At 38.3% G+C, this 7,308-nt stretch overlaps 1 long non-coding RNA gene across 1 annotated transcript; it reads right to left on the bottom strand.

Moving 5' to 3' along the window:
• Positions 1-2,832: 2,832 nt before the first annotated feature.
• Positions 2,833-6,129, bottom strand: LOC121060106. The gene is made up of 2 exons (XR_005814745.1): positions 6,071-6,129; positions 2,833-4,996 (listed from the first exon to the last, which is right to left on the bottom strand). It is a non-coding gene; the product is annotated as an uncharacterized LOC121060106 (long non-coding RNA).
• Between the last annotated feature and the right edge of the window lie 1,179 nt (positions 6,130-7,308).

Below are 7,308 nucleotides of genomic sequence, written 5' to 3'. Positions count from 1 at the left end.
ATGCACTTTTGAAGTAAATCCCCCAGTAGTTCCTACTTCCTGCTCTTTGGTTCACATCAAGTTTGGAATGTGCAAAATGAATTCCTTTCAGATAAAAATAAACCTGCAGAAGCAGTCTCAGAGGGCATCTAATGCACTTTGATTGCTAATGGTCACGGGAGCAAACTAGAGTTGAACAACAGTAAAACAACAGTAAAACCCTCTGAAATACAGATTGTGAAGGTCAGTTTGGATGCAATCCTTAGCACCAGATGCTTTCTTCCACAGATCTGTTCTTATTCAGCTCTTTTCCTAATATAGGCATTCCCAAAACTGTCAGACCTTGTCCTGTCAGACTTTTGGACAATGCCATCTAACACTCATTCAAAAAATTTCCAAAGCCAGCTTGGGAGTTCAAATATTCCTGGGATGATTTCCAACAGGCACATTTTCAGGCAGCCACCTAGTTTCAGAGAGTGAGGGAATTTATAAGCAAAAACGTGGTCCGTTCCCTGGTCCAGCAGCCAGAGCCTGGGAACATTTTCAGGCACTTTTAGTACATAGGTATTTGGGGCCCACACCTCCAGTGCAGCTGGTGCTCTCCTGTTCAGACACCAAACAGTGAAGAGACTTTCCTCTGCATCTTTTCTCAGGTCCTCAAGGTAAGGGTGAAGGTGGTTGCTGCAACAAAGGAAAAAAATATATATACACATATATATACATATGTATATATGTCTGGAATCTACAGGTCACATGGACAAAATCACCACCTGTCTCAAGCACAGAGGGTACAAGAGCCAAGCTGACAGAGAGAAAAACAGAAAGTTAGAGGGAAAAAAAAAATCCTAATAATAATGCTGCAGAGAGAAATTAGGACCATCTGTTGAGGAGAAAAAAAAAAAAAAAAGGAATATCTAAGGGAGGCAGACATTGGTACCGTACAAGAAAAAGATTGGAACAGACTGGAAAGTAAACTAGGATTGATTTAGAAAGTAGTTAAGAAGAATAAGAGAGAGGATGAACAGTCCTACAAGTAGTTAAGGTGAGAGGAAGACCAGGAGCTGAGATGTAGTGGGACAGAAAGGACTGAGAATATATAGAGATATGGGATGGATGACCAGGACTGCAATGGGTGAAAGTCCTAAAATAGTAGAAAGTCTGAAGTGGTGATAATGTAACAAAAAGACAGCTGAGAAACCACTGGTAGCACCACAGAAACCATAGGTACAGCACCTTGTGGCACATACAGACCTATTTTCTGTGTTTCTATTACACTATTTCATGTCCATACAAGGACTGAAAATCTTATAGATGTTTTTAATTTTTTTTGATTATTTTAATGATTTTAAATCATCTAAATGTTTAAATCTTATAGATGTCTATTATTTGCTGTGACAGAGGTCAGTTCAGTCCATCCAAACATTTTGACTTGACAAAATAGTATGTGGTATAGAGTTACTGAAATTCTGGGTATTAAAAAAAAAAAAAATTTAAATCATACAGACAAAATGAAAAAACACCTGCAAGGTGCCACATTCAAGAGCTCTTGGATTTTCAAACCAGATTTTATCTGTGCCCTCAGAGTCCTGTATGGACTTATCATACAGTCTATGTTTCAGAAATAGTACCAAGTATTCCATACACAGTGTTGCAAGATTAGCAAAGATCTATTTAGTCTTAATGGTCTTTCCATTGCAAACATAAACATGAAAGCTTCCCATTTACATAGGCCTTCTTTGAAAGGTCAGAGTTACATGGCTCTGCTATCTAACAGCCCCAACTGAAACTACTCATCTATATTAGTGCTTCAAGACAGTCTCCATAATGCCAATGTCTGCCCCTACTATGGCTCTGCTGGAACCATCATATACCCATCCCACAGTCGTTTACGGTACCCTACTTAGGACTTCCTCAGCCTTCAACTACAACATGCAATGTCTGCCCCATTTCAGCTTTGTCACACTCCCCCACATAACCCACAACAGCTTTCTGCCATCCACCCTAACATCATCACTATAGCAGTCTCTCTCTGGATTTGGGCTAAGTACCTTAGATATGATGTGTTTGAGGTTGTACTGCAAATCTACACTTGTTTTGACAGGCATTTAAGATGGACAGGGGTAGAGCTGGAGCATGTACAATCAATCATGAATGTATGAGACTGTTATTTAATTTTGTAGCTTTAAATAACTGGCTGGGTTCTTGGAGTAGGGTGGGCTTTGTTCATAAATAAAATTTGTGAGCTTGACTTAGGGGGACAGTCTCATCAACGCCTGAGGGACTTGGGAGCACACGTTCCACTGGCTTAATTAACAAAACACATTAAGAAAATCATGAAGGTGTTCCTTTCCAAACATTTAAACCCAGCTTGGAACATAGTTAGTTTTCTTTTCATTATATAGCTGACGTTTGCTCATCCTGCAAAAGATAATGTCAACACTTAACTATCTGCTAACTGTTTTTATAACTCTCTTAATAAATGATCTAGTCCTGTCTTTTTCCTTTAGCTATACTACTGCAGTTAAAAAAAAAAAAAAAAAAAAAAGTTTGTCATAGAGGCAGATTATTTTTGGTACAAAATACTTGATTTAGCAGTAGCAGCAGTAGTTATTTAGTAATTAGCAATGCTTTTCTCTATGTCCTGGCTGCTTCTTGCTCTTTGTGTCTTGATGATGCTGCAAGGAAACCTTCAAACCTTCATGCACTGAGACTGTGAGGACCTATATACGTATACAGCCAGAAGAATATGACCCATAAGCAGGCTCCCTCTATTCAGTGTCTCATCTTTTATGAAGGAATTCGTTAAATTTCAAAAGAAAATAGGAAAACAAACTGGCTTCCCCAGAACAGTACAATTACAAGAATTTTATTTCAAGATAGACATAAAAAGTAATCACCTCAAATAATAAAAATCATACTGCAGATTACAGGAAACGATAGCCTCCATATTGCATACATATTCACTTGTGCATTTCACAGACTTCGTAGAAATCAGGGCACGAGGCAGAAATTTAATGTGAAAGTTGTCATACCTGATTACAGTGTCGGTATTATCTATTTAGTCTATATAAATAGTGAAATAAAATTACTTAAAACTATTCAAATCAATATTACAGATTAACAAAATGGAGGACGATGAGAACACCTATCTTCAAACACGTTATATGAATATCTGTGTTGAAGCACAGGTCTCCTTGGAGTCCTTGTATAGTCATGATAGAGGTTTCTTCAGAGGGCATAAGTCCAACCAAAACTATGTCCAGTTGCAGAAACTGAGAGCATTTCTTACTTCCTAGAAGTCCCAGGTACATCTATCTTGGGGAAAAAAATAAAAAATAAAAAAAATATGGGTAATGTTCTCCCTTCCCTGCCTCTCCTCTTCCTATGGAGAGGATGCTGCAGTACGTTTGCTGGTAGAGTGCAAAGTTCACTCTAGCCAGATCTGGACACCCCCAGGACTAGGTTCCAGCAATGCTTGACCTCACACTATTGTTGGGTGGTCTAGATGAAGCATTAGGTGCTTTGGTGGAGTTTCAGCCTTGCTGCTGGCAGTGCACAGGAGACACATCCAACCTCACAGAGGCCCCAGTTCAGCTCTCAGTTAAGAGCAGCAAGAGACATCGATTTATGTGAGGGGTAAAAGGTTAGCAATGCTAGCACAAGGTGGCACCACGTGGAGCATCTGTGAAGCCGCTTAGCTCCCCCACCTGCCTCCACAACTTCTGGTCAGGCCTGAAGCAAGCACGGTGAGGAGGACATAAACCAACAGGAGAGGCAGACTGTCAACAGAGGCCCGTAAGTCTGGGCCTGCTGCATATTACAGTCACAGACTTCTGTGTTTTGTTTGCTGTTGCAGCCAAGCTTAGATAGAGCATAAGATCATCCTAAACATGTTGTTTCCATTCCCTAGCTCCAAAGATGCAACCACCATGTTCTGGATTTTCATACAGAACTGTGCAACAGGAAATTAGGAAGAGACTTTAGATCACAGAACAATGCAGAGCATATACAGCTATTTTGTATCTTTTATTCTCAATTACGGACTGCAGGATCTCAGGGGAGCTAAAAAGAAGACTGAGCTGTATACAGACCTGTCTGAAACTCAGCAGTTTCCATCCTTAGATTTGTAGAAAAGATTCCTTGGTTTCAGTTTCCAAGGGGTTGTATCTCATGAAACTCAGTTTCAGTTCCAGGCTCAAGGAAGCAAAATAACTCCAAGTGTAAGACAGTAAGGAAAAAAGCTGAACTTTGGCTTGTCAAATACATGTAACCATAAATCAATCAAGATACACAAAATTAGCCATAGGTTTACTTGAAAGGTTCACAACTTTCGTTAACCTTTTGGTAAACCTGACAGTGCTTTCAGAAGGTGTGGGTGCAGGTTTTATAAAGTAAATTTTCATAGCTCAAGTCATCACCTGCACTCTGCACTCTACACATGCATTACAAAACAAGTTCTATGCTCCTTTACGCTGAGCTAAATCAGATACAGTTCCCTGGGGTTGAGTTACATCCTGAAGAAAGTTTCTGCTCAGAGCCTTTAAATGTCTTCTTAAAAGAATATCTTGAATTCACAAAGAAATTAGTTTAATTAATTCACAAAGATCATAATTTTGGGGAACAGAGTAAGCATTTGGACTTTTTTTGTTTCCATTTTTGTGTGTGCATTTTTTTTAATTATTTATTTAATTATGTAAATATGCCAACTCTAGGAAAAGACAACAGCAATGTTTAAAACAAAGACTGGTATAACAGATTCAATTATATATATATACTGTTAGATAGAAAGTAAACTTTATAAAAGCATGATGATTTCCATTAAGTCCTTACTTTCACTTTCATTTTCTTTTTTATTATTTTTTTCCTAGAGAAAATGATTTCATTTTCAGGCTGAACTTGCTTTTGCAGCTTCTTTTATGCCTGCAGCTTTGTGTAATCTGGAATTCCACTTACTGAAGACGGATGTTCTCCTGAGAATGGTCTCTCTCAGTTCTACACAACACCCACTTGACATTTACTGAGGACAAGAAATAAGGCAAAGGACATAATATGGTTAAAAGTCAAAAGCTATAAATACTTTCAGCCTTTGAAATATTCAGCATCTTAATATCGTCACATACAAAGTTCAAATAAAAAAGCACTCCAGGTTCATTTTGATGTTGTTTCTAGTTTGTACTCAAAAGTAATATAATATTCAGAGTTTGATTCTGTAATCATTTAAGGCATTTTTGAATAGAGATCAACACTGAAAAGTGAAGTCAGATTAATGCCCACGCAGTAATGTTAGAATTCTTGAAGCATTTGAAGTATTTTCTCATTTTGCCCAAAATACTCTCATAAATTTTTTATTTTTCTCCCAAAATGAGTTAGTTGCTACCCACTCACCAACACACAGATCAACAAACATAGTTAAACATACAGCTCTTAATTAAGCTTATAATTCCTACTAAAATCAAAGGAAATTAAGTAACTGAATTTGTTAGCACCTTAATGTTTTTCTGAATGCAAATTCTCAGTTACTGCATAAAGACAAGAAAAATAATGTGTGTGAGGTTGCCGGAGCAAAGCATGGAGGGAGAATCAAGGCAAAGTGTAAGAAAGTCATGGATCACTGAAGCATTGGCTTACGTTATCATTGTTTGCGTTAGAATAATACTCCCTCGCACACATGCACACACTCACACACGTATAAACACATACTAGCAATATACAAAAAACACATGAATACTGAGCAACACCATCTACTTAACCTAGCTCCCAATTTGATACCAATTTATCCTCGATCCACAGTGAAAGAAACTTAGGGAAAGTGACTAACGCCAGATTCTTTAAGGCAGAACTGGCTACACAGGGTAAATAATCACGGAAATTCTCTAGGGCCTTGAGGGAAGAAAAGAATAGCTCTCATCTAAATTAGGTAGAGGTGCAAGTCATCCAGCAGGTGGGTGTGAGGAGGGAGAGGCTCATGCCTAAATCTCTGCCTAAGAGACTACCCAGCTGCCTAGTGCCAGCACACTGCAAAGGCATTTAGGTGCCTACCACCCTTTTCAACAAATTCAGTTCAGTGTCTAATCGTATCTTAGGTACTTACCTAAACTTTGGGGGTCATAAATATCTTTCAAAATAAAGCTCATGTTCTCTCTGTTCTCCTGGAAAAAAATATAAATAATAATAATTTTAAAATCTCCTTTTCTCCCATATGTTGTCAAAATTGATTCATGAATTCTGGTACGATGCTGTGAAAAGTGATAGGCATTATTTTAGGGGTAAATAGAAGCATTATGTTCTTTGTGATGTTAAACAAGTTATGTAACTTTGTTGGATATGTGTCAGAGCTAAGCTCCAGTAGTTTATGAAGCAGCTGTTAGTTCTTGTAATGATAAATCAGACTAAATGAAGGAAGCATTCCTGTTTCTGGCAGGTACATTCCAATACTGGCTGCAATTAAATGAAATCAGCTACCTCTGTGCAGCCTCACCTTTGATGGTATCTGAAAAAATACCTTTTTTTGTCATCTGCTGTACATGTCTTTTCCTAAAGTGAGGGTCTCTCAAAGATTCTTAGGACGTCTGGTCATGAACTGACAGCCCAAAGCTATTTAATCCCACTGTTTTCCTATTTAAGATTATATGTGCCATTTTAAATACCAATGATAAAATCTCTCAGTTAAACTGTGGCCATCGTACTGAAGAGTCAAGCATTTAGCCACATAATTTGTCTGGAGTCTTTGGCAGCAATACTGCTCTTGGAAAGAGATTTTTGACACATATTTTGGCCATCATTTTTATTATGAAAAGGAACCAGGCAAGTGTCTATCTCTCACTGAAAGCTGTGCAAAAAGAAAAGGGGGGGGGGGGAAGAAAAAGTAAATTAGAATAGAGAAGTTGAAAGTAAATATTCATCCAGACGATAGCTGAGTAGCATAGATGCAGATGGTTGAATCCCAGAGCAGCTCTTCTAGGAAGCAGAAAATTCCTGTCTTTTTTCTAATTGTAACTCAGTTCCAGTTGCTGTAAGCATGGGGAGCCCTACTTGAGCTCTGTCAGTGTTGTAAATTCAATAGCATATGTCTGTGCTCACAGCAAGTCAAACTGACATAACATTAAAACATCGGTCACTCATCTGTGCTAACTCCTGGTGCTATTGACACTTGCTGAGCTGACCTGGTGCTTCCATACCAGCAAGTGACACATTTTTAGAATAAGTCTCCAATATAAAGAACTTTTGTAGGGAAAAAAAAAAAAAAGGTGGGGGGTGGGGGTGGGGGGGACGACACTAATTAGTTACCAAAGCAGAGCAGTAGGAGGAATAGAATTCATTGTTTCTCCG

Source organism: Cygnus olor, chromosome 1 (assembly GCF_009769625.2).
Source record: "Cygnus olor isolate bCygOlo1 chromosome 1, bCygOlo1.pri.v2, whole genome shotgun sequence".
Taxonomy (NCBI): Eukaryota; Metazoa; Chordata; class Aves; order Anseriformes; family Anatidae; genus Cygnus; species Cygnus olor.
This window is presented reverse-complemented; position numbering and strand designations above follow the sequence as displayed.